The sequence below is a fragment of the Rattus rattus genome, chromosome 1 (genome assembly GCF_011064425.1).
Source record: "Rattus rattus isolate New Zealand chromosome 1, Rrattus_CSIRO_v1, whole genome shotgun sequence".
In the NCBI taxonomy this organism is placed as follows: Eukaryota; Metazoa; Chordata; class Mammalia; order Rodentia; family Muridae; genus Rattus; species Rattus rattus.
In genome coordinates, this window is record NC_046154.1 from 31,524,576 (window position 1) to 31,542,405 (window position 17,830).

Consider the following 17,830-nt stretch of genomic DNA (forward strand, 5'->3'; position numbering starts at 1 on the left):
CATATTCCATACCAAACAATTAAAAACAATAAATATCTTAGGGAATTTATTAAAATTGCAGCTAGTAGGGACAGGGCTGTAGTCCTGTAATACAGTACTTACCTAATATGCAAGGTCAAGAGACCTTGAATTTGATTTTCAGTACTTGAAAAAATTAGCATATTTCAAGCCTCCAACTATGACAATCACCCCTAAAGAGCCAAGGGTTACAAATACTAGAAAAGTGCAGCCCTGTGGAGTGCTGGCATTTATGTTCCCTATCAAGTACAGACAAACAGCTTTCAATTGGCTTTTCTTTCATGACATATATTTTGATACATTGCTCTATGCTTTCACTTTCAAGTTTCATAATTTATGCAGCCTACGGACAAAAATAAAAATCTGGATAAATTGGTCAAGGCTCCTGACCACTAATTACCTACTATGGATTCTCTCTAAACACAGGGAGATTGGTGTCCATAGCTGTGAAATGACATCATTTCTGGGTTGAGTCAAAAGAAAGTAATTCCAAGATTGATTCCAGGCAGGGCATCAAAACACATCATGTGTGTCTGTCTCTGACACATGACAACCTCTGGAAGCCTTGGCATACAGCGGTTCTCACCCTCTTCCGTTTCCTGATGGAGGCAGCCATGCTGCAGGTTCTTCCCACTGAAGTACAGAGGGGTGGAGGGGAAACAGCTCAATCAAAGCAGCTCGGGAAGGGAGAGGAGAGAACACTTGTCAGAGAAAAAGCTCCAGGGACAGTCAAGAAAACTTTGCTTCTGCCTTGCCCACCCTAGGTAAATAATCCTGTCCTAGATTTGCTTTCCTGAGCTGAGAGGCTGAGCTCCCCACCCTTTAACCTTCAAGAAGGAACAACATTAAAGTCTACCTTGTTATTTGGAAAGCACCTTGTGAGAAATGTCAGTGTGCAGCTTCTGAGCACACCCTGGGGAGCACAGCGAAGGGCACCTCTGAAAGTCAAGCAGTAGAAGCTGGTAGAGGGGAGCACGCAGGGAGAGGGGAGCTTGGCTGCCGCAGTGCAGACTCAGAACTGCATGCTACAGGCCAGACGCCGCACGCAGACTGACCCTGCAGGGTACGGATCCCTCGGCTTTATGAAATGGAATATGACTCTCGAGTGCCTCTCTACAAGGCAGCCTCGTTTATTCTGATTAAGACTCACACTGGCAGGCCCATTCCCACAGCTTCCAGCTGACTCGGGTTGCTTTCGGTCAATAAACACTGAGTTGTGGAGCAGGGGGTACTTTTAACAAGTAGATAGCAGTTCCCTTAAAACTGTAAAACCTGAATCAGAAATGAACACTAAAAAGGTAAAACCAAACCAGTGGAAACCCCGCTCCTCTTCTCACCATCCCCTTTACTACCTACAAGTGAGAGAACTTGGGAGCACACATTTATCTCAACTCAAATGTGTGGTGCACTAGAATCAAAACAGAACATCAAGCCAGCTGGAAGAACGTTCCTGAAAACACGTCTGCTGAGTGAGTTTTCGAGGGGAACCAGGCAAGATACTCCAGCACCATCTCAGGGACAGAGGCTCAGAGCTCCAGACGGCCTTGGCCAGGGTTGCTCTGCTGCACACTCCTTAGACAAAGCCAGTGACGTTTAACTCCCCATTCAAGGCTAATTCCTTCTTATCTTACCATATTGTCTAGTTTCCCTTTGTGACTGACAGGGAAATCCATGATCCTGGAGATCTTCGCCCGAGTAACAAACTTGAAACCCAAAAGACAAGAACACCCTGGTGTAGGTAAGACCTTTGGGTATTGATTGGCTGGCCCTATCCAGTGCCCGTGAATGGAATCATCTAAAATGGAACAAAGGCTATAGCTATAATACTTCTATCTGTCCAGATAAATGCACTCACTGCTGACCAGCGATGTGGGTTATTCAAGGTGAGAGTAAGTTGGCTTAAAAGAGAATTATGCCTGCATAATTGAGACTTGTGGTACAAGCAAATTGATTGACCCCAGGGCCCCCTGCATGGTAGGCAAGTGCTCTACCACTGAGATGTACCTCCAGCCTGTGATGTGCCACATGGTTCAGGATGGCCTAGAACTCCCCACCAGCCCCCACTCTCCATTCACCCCTCCGCCTTCTGAGGACATTACATGCAAATGTGCTCACCTCAGGCCTCTATCCACATAATTCTTAGCAGAGCATTACTGCTCGTATACTCAGAGTACTAATCAAGTTAGTAAGACTACCGAGGCATCAAATTGCTCAGTCTTGGACTAGGCATGGCGGCTCATGCCTTTAATGCCAGCACTGGGTGTGCAGAGGCAGATGCGTCTCTGTGAGTTAGAGGCCAGCCTGGTCTACATAGCAAATTCCAGCCAGGGCTACAAGTGAGACCCTATCTTGATGATGATGATGACGACGACGACGACGACGACAATGACGACAATGACGACAATGACGACAATGACGACAATGACGACAACAACAGCAGCAGCAGCAGCCGCCAGGTTTCCCACATTCCTAGGAGTCTACAGAGTACACTGTGTTCTCAAAGTCATTACATTACCCTGAGACCATAAGGAGACTTCAAACACCCATCATTCGTTTTTCTCCCAATGCATGGGTATTTTGCCTGCATGTATGCCTGTGCACCATATGCATGCAGTACCCAAGGAAGTCAGAGGAGGATGTTGGATCTCCTGGGACTACAGTTACAAAGCCACTGTGTGGGTTGCTGGGAACGGTACCTAGGTCCTCTGGAAATACAGTGCTCTTAACTGATAAGCCATCTCTCCAACTGCAAATCTCTAGTATTCCTTGAGAAGAGAATTTCCATTCCCCAGAGATGCCAAGGCTAGCAATAGAAAGCAGGCTGGATGAGGGCAGAGGCCAGCCTGTCACTGCTGTGTTTCTAATGTCTGTAATCACAGATTCAAATACAACGCTTGGAACAAAGGAAGGAACTAACTCTGAAGTCAACTTCTAACACAAAATCCAAAAGTAATTCAGAATCAACTCCAGTTAAAACACTGTCCTGTGGCACACGTCTGTAACCCTAGTGCTGAGGCAGGCAAAGGTAAGATGGTGGCAAGTTTTGAGGCCAGCTTGAGCAACATAGCAATGCTGTCTCAAAAAATAAAAGCTAGTATCCTGACCAAAAGACAGAGCCAACATGGTCTAGCATAGGCTTTGCCAAGCATGAGCACATCATCATGTTGAAGGAAGTGAGGCAGCGTGGAGGCTACGGTCACAGTGTGGCAGCAGAGTGCAGTCCTCCTTTTGGGGGTGGGGGGTGGAGAAAGAGAGAGAACACATGACCTGGGATGCTCCTCCTCAGAAACAACCCTGGAGAGTACCTGATACAGTTCATTCTCTCATGGACCTGAACTATGCTAAGCTTGTCTGGAAATGAGTGTGGGTGTAGTTTCTCTGACAAGTCCGGCGGCTGTCTGTGCAATGTTATGGAAGCTCAGGATGGAGGATCAGAAAGACAGCTTAGAAACCAGATCCACTGGGTACAGTGGTGCATACCTATAATCCCAATATTCAGCTTTAAGGCCTGTCTGAGCTATGAGACTCTGCCTAACCTCTCCACCTCTACCCCAAGCATGCATAAGCACGCAAGCAAGCACACACACACACACACACACACACACACACACACACACACACACACTCTCCAAGCGGAGCCCAGGGCCTAGGGCTGTAGCCCAGTGGCAGAGTGGTATAACTATGCTTCTCGTGTGTATGACCCTGGGCCCAATACTCATGCACACATTAAACAAACAAACAAAGTAAACCAAGAGCCCATTAATTTTAACTCAAACTTCTCGGCACTGCTTGGCTGGAAACAGGCATCTGGAACACGGACCCCATACACTCCTGAGCATATTCCAGAAGTTTCTGACACAATGCTTTAAATTAGCAGCTAATCTAAATACTGAGATTTTTATAAAATCTACAAAACAACCCAAAGGCTATGCTTTGACCTGCCTTGGTATCGTTGTTTAAACTCCACGGCTGTCTCATGTTTCTTCCCCTGAGAAGTCCCCATGGAGAGTCTGTATAAAACTTAACTTGTGGGGTTGGGGATTTAGCTCAGTGGTAGAGTGCTTGCCTAGGAAGCGCAAGGCCCTGGGTTCGGTCCCCAACTCCGGAAAAAAATAAATAAATAAAAAATAAATAAATAAATAAATAAATAAAACTTAACTTGTGGTAGGTTTACCATCAGTTACTCAGTTCTTTATTCTCTTCTTTATTCTCTAGCACGAGTTAGTAAATAAATAAGTTTATGTTGTGTTTGCCTAGTGTTTCTAAAGGACAAAGAAAACCCACCAAAGTGCTGTTTTCCAAGATGGAAGGATGGAAGATAATTGACTGCCCCTCACTCCAGAATGTCTGCCTTACAGATAATAATCTCCTGTCACCAGGACAGAGGCCAACTGAGGGAGCTGTGACCAGTCTCATTATCAATTGAGTGAGATGTGACACAATCCCTTAGACTTGCTCATGCCAGTGAGCTGAGCTGTGGAATCAGAAGGCTTGCATGGGTTGTGCTAGCAGCCAGAAAACCCCCCTTTCCCCAGCTGTCGTGTACTCAGGTCATCACCCTACAATCTAAGCAGACAGATTCAGGATTAATAATGTATTCCCTTCCTGTACTGCAATGTACTTAAGAATATAGGGCAGCTTGGCAGGAGAAAGTTCCTGCTGAAGCTCATTGCTGGAACAGCTATTCCATTAGTCATCCACCTCAAATGGGGGGCCCAGCATGTAGAAGATAGAGGGGGCACCTTAAAGGGCTCCCAAAAATGCTTTTTCATGAAAATAAGACCAATGCAAAAAGGATATGACTTGCCGATATTGGCATAAGAGGGTATACAGACCACAAATCACTAAAAAAGAAAAACAATAGGAAGAAAGTGGGGTCAAGACCAACAGCTGCCTTTCAGCACTCGTGCCTTCTACCAGGAACACTCTACACATTCGGAACACTTATCTGGGCTCATGAACACAAACACGAAAGAACAGAATGGCATCTGGAGAGGAAGAGACCTCTTGCTAAGCCTGGAGCCATCTTTGTGTCCCATCTGCAGTCTTTGTGGCCTCTGAGATCGTTAATCTTTCCATGTAGAATTTCATACTGAGTAGAATACAGTTAAGGAACACAGAGATCAAAATGTTATCTTTTCAGTGCGAGTGATCACAATGGTTGGAGAACACAGCAGGAATGTGTAGCCACAACCTTTCTTCTGCTCTCCATACTGAATTATGTTTACTCGGCTGGGCAAACGCAGGGTGTCCTGGGAGAAGCAGATCAGCTAGAGCACAGCAGGGCAAGAAGCCCTAAACAGTGGCCGCTACACACAATAGGGTTCCTCTGTAACTCATGAACCAGAAAGAAAAGTCTCTGCCATGTGTGAAATGAATCTGTCAGAGAAACGGTGATACACTTTTCTATTCGGATATGAAGAGCCCACATAATAGACTAAGTTTGAAAAAATAGAGAAGAAAAGACCAGTTCACCCCAACATAAATGCTCGGAAAAGGGGTGCTACAGTTCCTTTACCAACAGAACTTGTTACCTGCTATGCTACATATTACAGAGGTTACTCCAAATAACAGTTTCATGGGACAGACAAATAAACACAGGCAAATGATCATAACAAACACCGTTTGTAATCAGGTTGGAGACCTCACCACCCCACCTAACCAGTGCCTACCATATAGAATATCCCTTGCCTTGTACACAGAATACAACATAACTGCCAGCTACCATACAGGATATCTGTGACAACCAGAAACATAAGACTGCAGTCCTAAGAGAAGGAAAGGCCCTCCTTGAAATGACCCCCATGAATGTCCAGTTCTCTCTTTAAGGGCAGTTTCCTTGCTGTAGCATAGACAGCTGCATTCTAAGCAGGACAGAGGAGACTTGCTGATGTTGGAAAGCAGAGACATTTAGATTTTTGGCTAAAATTTGAGGAAGTTGCTGTAAAAAGATGGGGTGAGGGCAGCAGTCTGTGGTAAGGGCTGCACTGCAAATACCACAGAGTAGGATCACCAGGTGCTTATCAGATGCAGAACAATACAAGATGGAGAAGGAAACAGAATCATTAGGGGTCAAGCAGTGCTTGGGGTAGGGGGCAGAAGCATGCTGGAGCTTGGCCCTGCCAGTGTTAAGCAATTATATTAACACCATCTGCTAGAGGAGACACAAAAAGACTTGCCTTATGGATGAGACCTACCCTGGGGTTCTCTTCCCAAAGCCTAACTACAGCATAGGATACAGGGTACACAGAAAGCTGCCCAGCCATCACAAGAACTTCCCAAAGGAGTTCAGACCAGAAGTTTCAGGGGATCTGAAAGAAACTTATGTTTATGTGACTCAAAAAACATTAGGCAGAGCGATAATGAGACACGCAGCAGAATGGTGCATAAAAACATGGTATGAATGATGATCTTTTGATATGGAGGAGGAAAGAAATAGAGAATGACTCAGAAGTCTCTACCTCAGAAATGGGTGGAGATGCTCTTTTTATGTTTATAGGGGATAAAGGAGAAGAAAGAGAAGAAAAGCTCTGGCTTCCGTTTTGACATATTAGCTTAACAGCAGTTATGAGGCATCAGTTGGAGATGTGTGACATACAGGTGGTTGGACAGTTTGGTGCTCAGCAGTGACAGATCTGGGAGTGGTAATCACAGTTATCAACTGAGAGGATGACTGAGCCTGCTAACGCGCATGCAGAAGGAGGGATGACAGAACAAAGCCCCAAAGAACAAGCAACTCAAGAGACATGCTGGGGAGGGACTGAGGGGGAAGTCATTGAAGAGTACAGAACATCAACGAGGAGACGGGGAAAGTGGCAAGTGAAGACGGGCGCTCGAGAAAGTAAACAAAGCTGCCAAATGCTACACAGACTTTTAAAGGGTTTATTTTATTCATTTTTGGGAGGCAGGGTTGTTGACACAAGGTTTCTCTTTGTAGCCCATGCTATCTTGCTCTGTAGACCAGGGTGGCCTTGAACTCACAGAGATCCACCTGCCTCTACCTCCCAAGTGCTGGGATTAAAGTGTGAGCCGCCACCACCTGGCTGTTACCTTTTTAAAAAATTATATGTATGTGCGTCTCTGAATGTGGGTGTGCGCACCTGAGTGGAGGTGCTCACACTTCTCTGTATGTGGATGTGTGCACTTGAGTGCAAGTCCCATGTATCTTTGAATGTGGGTGTGTGCACCTGAGTGGAGGTGCCCATGAGTTCCAGAGGCATCAGAGCCCAGGAGCTGGAATCACAGTTAGCTGTGTGTAGGTCAGTGCTGAGGACTGAACTTGAGTTCTCTGGAAGAAGTTCTCTTAGCCACCGAGTCATCTTATAGCCCTTACTGCAGACTTCAGGTAAGAGGGTATATGACGGTCTCCACGTAGGAAGGTGACCATCATCTTAGCAAAATGCCAGATGTGTATAGAAGACAAACCTCACTGGATTCAGAAGAGGACAGAGAAAGGAAGAGAGAAAGAGAGAGCAAAGAAAGCCTGCCTAATCAAGAAAGCCAAAGGCAAGGAAGACTAAGTCAGAGCTACAGGGAGAGCTGCCACAAAGCAGATCCTGCTGCAATAGTAACCGGGGAAATAAAACCCAGTGAACTCAGGAATTCCCACCTACTTGACTGTCTGTTGTCCTTCTCACTCACTGTGTCTGTCTGTCTGTCTGCAAACTGAATTCGGACTAGGTCCAAAGCAAGTTCTTCTCCTCTGTGATTTTCTGATCTCCAGTAACCTACTCTACTATTTTATAAAAGAAAGTTGGTGGTGACTAGCATGTGAGAGGCCCTGGGCTTGATCCCACTGCTGAAAGGGGAGGGAGAAGTCAGAAGAAAGCGGGGGGGGGGGGTGTAGTTAGAACTATGAAAAGTGCCATAGCTACTGTGAAGAAAGGGGAAGGCTGTAAATAAGGAGGAGCAAGTAGACAGACAGAGAAGAACTACTGGACAGATAAACAGTTCTACTCCTACCTTTATGTGCAGTCACACAAAAACTAGTATATAAATCTTCAGAACACATTATGTAGACAAAAATAGAAACCTCTGGTGTCTACTAGCTAATGAACAGATAAGTCAAGGCTGGAGTCAAGAGCACTTACTGCTCTTGCAAAGACCAAGGTTCAGTTCCCAGCATCCACATGTGTCTCACAACCATTTGTAACTCCAGTTCCAAGAGATCCGAGAGTCTCTCCTGACTTCAGTGGGTACCAGATAGGCATGTGGTGCACATACATGACTATAGGCAAAACGTACATATAAAACAAAATAAATAAATGGGAGGGGGATGGAGAGATGGCTCAGCTAAGAGCACTAGCCGCTCTTCCAGAGGACCTAGGTTCAATTCTCAATACCCATACAGTGGTTCACAACCATCTGTAATTCTAGTTCCAAGGGTTCTGACCCCTCTTCTAAACTCTGAGGGCACATGTGCATATACATACTTGCAAGTAAAACATGGACTATATCGTGTCTAGCACCATAAACTAGCAAATACTTCATACAAACAGGGGAGAAAGAAAAACACAAACAATGATCTATTATGTTCAGTATTGTTCATACTGAACATTAACTTCATAGGATACAGAGGGAGACAAGCCTCTGTGCGCATCAGTGAGAAATTAACTAGATTAAGTCTGAGGTAGGAAGACCCATTCTAAATGTGGGCAGAACCACCCAATGGGGGTCCCAAACTGAATGAGCACATTATTCTCAGCTTCCTGTCTATCTACACAATGTAACCTGCAGCCTCCAATGGCCCACATTCCTTCCCTGCCACCGTGATGCATAATATGTCCTTGAACTGTAAGTCAAAATAAACTGTCCTCTAGATTGCTTCTAGTCAAGAAAAGTAACTAAGACATCTGTGTAACCAAGAGAACAACTGACAAACCTATAGCAATTAGCAGATATCTCTCAGTAACCCTAAGTGCAAATGGTCTTAACATTCCAATTAAAAGACACATGCCTACTAGATGAAAAAATATGATCTAAACTGGGCATGGTAGTGCACACCCTTAATCCCAGCACTCAAGAGGCAGAGGTAGGAGGGTCTCTCTGTGCTTGAGGTCAGCCTGGTCTACAGAGTGAGTTCCAAGACAGCCAGGGCTACACAGAGAAACCCTGTTTCGAAATAAACAAAACCAGATCTAACTATCAGTGTCTCTTAGAAACACATCTCACTGGCAATTATGTCTACAAACTGAACATCAAAGGATGGAAGTTAAGTACCAAGCAAATAAAAGTCAAAACCAATCTGGCATACTTGTTTTATAACAGATAAAGTAGACATCAAACCAAAACTAAGGCTGGGGATTTAGCTCAGTGGTAGAGCGCTTGCCCTATGGCACAAGGCCCTGGGTTCAGTCCCCAGCTCCAAAAAAAAAAAAAAAAAAAACAAAAAAAAAACCCAAAACTAAAATACATTTTGGCTTTTTTTTTTTGATCGGGCCTCTCTATGTAGCCCTGGCTGTCCTAGAACTCCTACCTAGTTGGCCTCAAACTCACAGAGATCCACCTGCCTCTGCTGAGCACTGACACAAAGGTATGCACCACTATGCTCAACTCGAAAATATTTTTAAAGGCTACTACATATTAATAAAGAAAAAACAAGGGGTTGGGGATTTGGCTCAGTGGTAGAGCGCTTGCCTAGGAAGCGCAAGGTCCTGGGTTCGGTCCCCAGCCCGAAAAAAAAAAAAAAAAAAAAAAAAAAAAAAAAAAAAGAAAAAACAAGAGGACATAAAAACAATAAATTATATACAACAAATGTTGGGGCTTCCAATTAAAAAAGCAAACCACTAATGGACATGAAAGGACAGATTTGACATAGTAACAGTAGGTAACTTCATACCTCACTCATAAAAAAGTAGGACATCAAAGACCAGCGAGATGGCTCAGTGGATAAAGGAACCTGCCACCAACCCTGATGACCTCAGTTTGATTCCTGGTACCCACGTGGTAAAGGAAGTCCTGTAACTTCTACATCAACACTGGTATACTTGTGCACACCCAAGCGCGCGCGCGCGCACACACACACACACACACACACACACACACACACACACACACAAAATACATGTAACCAACAAACAAAACTAGGTTATCCCAACTGAAAATCAATACTGAACCTTCAGGGGCTACAGATGTAACTTAGTTGGCAGAGAGCTTGCCTAGCACGAGATCATTGGTTAAAGCCCCAGCAATGCATAAACCAGGCAGGGTGACAGACACAGTTTTGCAATCCCAGCACTTAAGAGATGGAGGAAGGTGATTGGAAATTCAGGGCCATCCTCAGACATATAGCAAGTCAGATATCAGACTGGGATACATAATAACCTGTCAACAAAACAAATTGTCATTTTTCTTATTCAAAACCTGTTTAACTTGTGACTTCCCCCATGAGAAATAAATAGGAGTTCAGGTATTTTTTATATAAACAGCTCAGTGTAAGATATAAAAGAAAATAAACTTCAGAGTTAATCAAGAGGACCTAATAGACATTTTCAGAATGTTTATCCAAGAGCAAAATAAAAATTCTTCTCAGTGGAACATTCTCTAAATAGGTCATAAAGCAACTCTTAAGAAATGCAAAAGAAATGAAAAAACTTCCATCCTAACACAACACAGTCAATAAAACTTGAAATAGGGGTCGGGGATTTAGCTCAGTGGTAGAGTGCTTGCCTAGCAAGCGCAAGGCCCTGGGTTTGGTCCCCAGCTCACGAAAAAAGAAAAAAGAAAAAGAAAAAAAACTTGAAATAATTAACAAGAAAACCACAGGTATTATGTAAGATTCTAAAGACTGAACACAGACTCTTGGGCCACTGAAGTTATGAGAGAGGAAATGTAAAAGTTTCTAGAGCCAAATGAAAGGAGAACACAACTTATAGAACCTCTGGGATTTAGAGAGGCAGCTCTCAGAGGAAAGCCTGTAGCTACGAGTGCTTTTGTTAAAAGACCACAGCCATCGCAAATAAATTATTAACGCTCTTGGAAAAACAGGAACCATCCTAATCCAAGAGTCAGAGGCAGGAATAAAGAATAAAGGCCAGGACAGAACACAGAGAACCAGCCAATGCCTATCAAGAGACAAATGGACAAAGATAATGAGGCACGAGCATGAAGGAGCTTTGTTCAGCCATGAAGAGAAAAATTAGTGATTCCAGAAAGGTGGATGGAACTGAAGAGCACCATGTTACCAGATTCAGAAAGGCAAGAACCATCTGTTTTCTCATGTGGAATCTAGGCTTTACATATACTGTATGTATTATATATGCTAATATGCAATGTACAAAAAGGTTATAATGAAACTCATTCTGTACACTAAAGTAATTAATAAAACAAAAACTTAAAACTTTGGACTAGTGAGATGCCTTGGTAGGGTAGGACTTAGCATGTAAGCCCAACAACCTGCATGTGATTCCCAAAAGCCATGTAAGATGGCTAGCAGTGAAGCAACTCCACACAGTTGTCCTCTGACCTCCACACATATGCCAATGGCATGCATGTGTTCATATGTACACATCATATACACACACAAAAAGCTTTTTAAATTAAGTATTACTTCATATTTGCTTTCTGTTGATCTCTTTGAAATTTTTTGAGCTTCTTTTATACATGCATAGACATTCATATAATATTATTTGATATAATATATCAATAAGTCTATAAAGGCTACAGCTTCAACTTTTTCTAGATTATGAAACATAATAAAATGTAAGCCAGGTGTGGTGGCTCACGCTCATGACCCTAGTGCTTGGGAAGATAAGACACCAACGACTGCAAGTCCTAGGCCCATCTGAGTTATCCAGTCAGTCCCGGGCTAGCCTGGGCTACAAAAGCTAGATCCTGTTTCAAAGAAACCCCAAACCAGACCTGGGTACAGAGCTCAGTAACAGAGCATTACCTAGCATGCACAACCACAGCAGAAAGAAGAGGAAATGAAGAAAATAGAAGAGAAAAAGAGTGTGACCCAGGCCTACTGCACAGGCTGGTCATCCTGGGATATTCAAGAAACTGAAGCCAGGGCTGGAGAGATGGCTCCACACTGACTGCTCTTCCAGAGGTCCTGAGTTCAATTCCCAGCAACCACATGGTGGCTCACAACCATCTAGGGACAGTGTACTCACATACATATAAGGAAAGAAAGAAGGAAGGAAGGAAGGAAGGAAGGAAGGAGGGAGGGAGGGAGGGAGGGAGGGAGGGAGGGAGGGAGGGGGAGGGAGGGAGGAGGAAGCTGAAGCCGAGGCATAAGGATCAAAACTCCAAGGCCTACCTGGGCTATGGAGGAGCATCTATGGACAGCCTGCCTAAGGAAGATTAAACCTCAGCCTCCTGGGCATGGTAAGGAGTCTCCCTGTGACCTGGCCACTCCCCACCTCTTCAGGAACTGCTCTAAAGCGGGACACAGGGCATTCGCATCCACATCCTCTACACCTTTGTTCTGAGTACCCATTGCCTTGGAATTCCTCCTGTGACCTTCAGGTTCAACTTTCAAAAGAACTCAGGTATCAGCCTCTTGGAAAGGACTTCCGGCCCTCCCCTTCACAGTGAAAAGCTTCTCTGGTTCCGGGAACACAAGACCTGAATCCCTCCCTCTTTTCACTCCATATATAATAGTTTCTCTGTTTCTCTCATCAAACTTGCCATTTTCCTGGATGGGGGTTGTGCTGCATTTGGTGTTTTACTATTGCCTCATCTGGAGCCAGAAAATCTGGACGTTTCCAGGGTCAACTACCACCTTTAGCCTATAAGATCGGCCACCTTGTTGTAGGATTCCAAATCCAATTAGGTCTGTGCCCCGCACACACAACTCTTCAGACACAGCCTTTCTTGTTTGGGAATGTTGACACAGTTCAGATGTTAATCCCTTCAGTTGCTTTCAAAGGCATTTTAGCTCCTTAAGTTGTCTTTGTAAACCTCTCCCCTCATTATATTGCTTTCACGGTTTAAGCCTCAAAGGATAATCCCCTACTGCTAATGTAGTATCCAGCCTACAAATACTTTTATACTACATTTGTGTGCCAGATTTTATACTTGCTTAGAATACCTCACATAAGCAATAAGGGCCAAATTCCTGCTCTTAAGAAGTTGACTAACTCCTGAGGAATTTCCAAGTTCTTAGGGGAATCTCACATTTGTTTCCAAATGATAATCACCAGGTCCAAAATGCTATTTTCGGGGCTGGGGAGTTAGCTCAGTGGTAGAGCGCTTGCCTAGCAAACGCAAGGCCCTGGGTTCGATCCCCAGCTCCGAAAAAAAGAAAAAAAAAAAAATGCTATTTTCAAACCACATAGCAGTAAAATTATACAGAAAGCACTAACTCAATAGCCCACAAGGAAGAAAGGGTAGCTTTTATCACACAAACCATGATCACTCATTTCTATCAGTGGGCTTCACTCCCGAGTCCAAAGCAGATATGTAAAGAAACCACCTAAATGAAGTCAGTGTGTCCCTGGGAGCGCTACCAAAGAGGGGCCAATAGTAAGTGGTACCCGGAATGGGAGGTAACTGCAAAGAGCCCTTATTTTGCATTATTTGTTCAGGAAGAATTTATATAATCCATGAGCTAAATGATAACAAATTAAAAAACAAAACACCGGGCTGGAGAGATGGCTCAGCGGTTAAGAGCACTGACTGCTCTTCCAGAGGTCCTGCGTTCAATTCCCAGCAACCACATGGTGGCTCCACAACCATCTGTAATGAGATCTGATGCCCTCTTCTGGTGTGTCTGAAGACAGCTACAGTGTACTTATATATAATAAATAAATAAATCTTAAAAAAAAACCACCTTTTATCGGGAGGGAAAAAAAGTAAGCGCTCAGGTAAAAGCTGAGTATATATAAGTAACGGGTACCAACCAAGGTGACATAGACAGGGCTTCACCTGAGTCATTTTGTTGTTACATTGCCTGGTAGATTTTCATCTCCTTATTAAAAAAGAGAGAGAAGTGATTGTTTGAAAACAGAAGAATAAAAAGAGATCATAATATATAAACATTCAGTCATATATTTATTTTAGATTATTTTCTATTATGTGTTTTTTTCATTTCATACCATTGGTGCTGCAGTAAACATGTAGTTATTTATCTTGCTTTTATCACTTCATGTAGGATGTTTCCCCATATACTCATTCTTCTGAAGTAGGAAATGTTGCATAGTGTCTGTCCTAGTTACTTTTCTGTTGCGTGATCAAAACACCATGACCAAAAGCAACTTGGGGAGGGAAGGATTTATCTCAGCTAACGAGTTACAGTCCATCAGCAAGGGAAGCCTAGATGGGAACCAAGGAGGAGAGCTGCTGTCTGGCTTGCTACCTCCAGTTTGCCCTCCTGCCTAGGGATGGCACCACCTATAGTGGGCAGGCCCCTCCTATAGCTTAGCAATTAAGAAAATCCCTCTCTGAGTAGCCATAGGCCAATCTGACAAATATAATTCTTTAGTTGAGGGTCCTTCTTTCTAGATGATTCTAGTTTTGTGTCAAATTGACAACTGAAAGTAATTATGACGCTATAACATAAATACGTAAAGATATTACTGCTGTGTCACTGGGCAGGTGATAGCAATGTTTCAAAGTACAAAATAAACAAGTGTCAATTATTGTTCTTATTCCCAACAACTATCTAAAGATATACTTAAGATAAACTTCTCTTGTTTCTGTTTTTGCATTTATTTTGTTTGCATGTATATGTATGTGTGGGTGTACATATGCCATTGTGTGTGTGTACATGTACCATAGTGTGTGTGTGTGTGTGTGTGTGTGTGTATCCACATATGCTACAGTATGCATGTGTGTGCACATGTGCCACAGTATATGTGTATAGATATGTATGTGCCACGGTGTGTTTGTGTTTGTGTATGTGCACATGTGCCACAGTATGTGTGTGTGTGTTAAGGCTTAAAGGACAGGGGGTTGGGGATTTAGCTCAGTGGTAGAGCGCCGGCCTAGCAAATGGAAGGCCCTGGGTTCGGTCCTCAGCTCCGAAAAAAAAAAAAAAAAAAAAAAAAAAGGTTTAAAGGACAGCTTGTAAGTCAGTTCTCTACATCCACCATGTAGTTTCAGGGACTGTCAGGCTTGTCAGCAAGTACCTATATCTCTCTGGCCCAATCTTTTGGTTTTCTGAGACAAGGCTTCATTCTGTGGCCAGTGTGACCTGGAACTCACAGGCATCCTTCTGTAAAGGTGGCACACACCTTTAATCCCAGCATTAGGAGGCACAGGTGGATCTCTGTGAGTTTAGAGCCAGGCTGGTCTATATATCAAGTTCTAGGACAGCCAGGGTTATCTCCAGACACCCTGTCTCAAAGCACACACACACACACACACACACACACACACACACACACACACACAAAAAGGATTACATTACAGGCATGAATCACCCACCATGCCAGGTATTTGAGCTATACACATACATACACATATCCATATACATCATATATACATGTGTGTGTGTGTATTCATATACATACAAACACACACATATTAAAGCCAAGGTCTCACTATGTATCTAAGATTAACTATTTTTATTTATGCATGTCAATATACACATATACATGTAAGGTGCCCTCAGAGACCAGACCTGACACAAGTCCTCTGGAAGAGCAACAAATACTCTTAACCACCTAGCCACCTCTCTAGTTCCTCTCAACTCCCGCATCAAAAACAACTATTTTTGCACTTGTATGTGTATGTGTTTTGTTTGCACGTATATATGTGCAGCACATGTATGATTGGTTATGTGCAGAGGTCAAAATAGGGAGTCAGATCCCACAAGTGAAATTACAGATGGCTGTGATCCACCATATGGATTCTAGCAAACAAGCCTGTGCTCTTAACCACTGAGCCATCTCTCTAGCCCTAAAACTCTAAAAAGGGGAAGTAAGTCAAGGGACATGAACTTTTTAAATCTCCTGACATTTATGCCAATCTGTTTTCTGTTTACCTCTTCTAGCGATGTTTGAGGGCAGCCACGTCTCTCTTAGTAGAACTCTGCTTTTCTCCGTGTTGTCTGCAGTGTGGAGCTGAACCCTTTAAGTGCCTCTCACAGCCTAGTCAAGTGTTCTACCATCAGCCTCTATCCCAAGCCCTAGATATTCTCATTTTAATCTTCATCAAGACAGAGTAAAAAGTTTCTTATGTAAATCTGAAAATCCCCCCACAAGTCTACTCTTAACCAAGTATAAGTGGAAAATAGAGAAAGACAGAATTACTTTCTGACACTTCATAGTTGTCCCCTTGAACTCTGAATCTTTCAAATAATCTTTCAAGGTTCTGGGGTCAAAAAACCAAAAAACCCCTTTGGTTCTCCAAGAATCACTGATGGTCAGAAGGAACTGTGGTGGAAAGGAAGAAAACAACACTACAGCAAACAGACTGGGTTGGGGTCCTGCTCTGCCCTGTTCTCACCACTTGACTCTAGCCAAGTAACTTTGCTTCTCTGGGTCTCAATTTCCTTATTAGTACAATGAGTGTAAGCTCTCTGTTTCAGAATTATCATTAAACATTAAGAAGACATGCAATAGGGGTTGGGGATTTGGCTCAGTGGTAGAGCGCTTGCCTAGGAAGCGCAAGGTCCTGGGTTCGGTCCCCAGCCCTGAAAAAAAAAAAAAAAAAAAAAAAAAAAAAAGAAGACATGCAATGTTTCTACAAATCCGGTATGTGGTTGGTACACTTTCAAAGAAGTGCTTTTCTTAAAGAGATAATACAAATTAATTACTTAATTAAAATTATCTCACATAAAACAATGCCCAGAATTAGCTAACAAAGCATCATTTTATATAAAAATATTTGGGTCAGCTTTCTCCGTACTGCAAGCTCCACCACTACGATCATACAGTCATCAACTACCACTGCACAACAGCAAAACCCACAGTCAGTGCTACAAAAATTGCTAAATACAGTAATTACTTGATTCTCGAGTTCATGACAATGACAGAAATCTTCATAGCTGTCAGAGCACAAGCTAAATAGTCAGCCGTGACAGTGATCTCTGCAGAGGTTTTTGGTCTTTGTCCAGGGCCCACTCAGAAGTCCTCAAAACCCTGCTTTCTCACACTCCATATTATGTCAGCAAAAGGATGAAAAGCAAAGACAGAGAGAGGACGTATTTCTAAATTTGGCTTTTGACAGTTAGCCTTCTTGGCACTGATGTCTGGCAAGAGGCTCTAAGCAGGGACTGTCTTGAGGACAGTTTACTCTGTCAAGTCCATCAACATGGTTCTCTTCTATTAAAAACAACAAGCAAGTGTGTGGGGCCAGAGATGGCTCTGCTGTGCAAGCCTGACCAGCTGCATCTAATCCTCGGAATCCACACAAAGGTGCAAGGAGAGAACTGGCTTCACAAAGCTGTCCTCTGACCAATACACGCAGACCATCATGGCGGGTGTGTGCAGCCCTTTCAAATTAAAACAAATACATGGATTTGTTAAAGTAGTAAGAATCCACCATTCATACCTTCGATCTTAACACTCAGGAGACAGAGGCTGGCAGATCACTGTGAGTTTATAGCCAGTCTAGTCTACATATCCAGTTCTATGCCAGCCAGGGCTAACACAGTGACACCCTTTCTCAAAAACAAAAAATAAAACAAAGTGCGCATTGCTCTGGTAAGAAAGCTAAGCACCTCTTTCTAAGCAGGTTTGGTCACACAGCATTACATGCCTCTACTATGTCATCTCTCAAGTCAAGCTATGAGGCAGATCTAAGGCTAGTCCAGTGAGGCAAGGGGATCATGATGTCAGGGCCAGCCTGGGCTACACATTGAGATCCCACTTAAAAAGATAGGAAGGGGGTTGGGAATTTAGCTCAGTGATAGAGCGCTTGCCTA

The 17,830-nt window shown here is 43.5% G+C and overlaps 1 protein-coding gene across 2 annotated transcripts in view; it reads right to left on the reverse strand.

The window, feature by feature from the left end:
- The window catches only part of Kiaa0319l (KIAA0319 like), a 92,304-nt gene that overhangs the window by 70,238 nt on the left and 4,236 nt on the right, over positions 1 to 17,830 (reverse strand). The window lies entirely within an intron of this gene.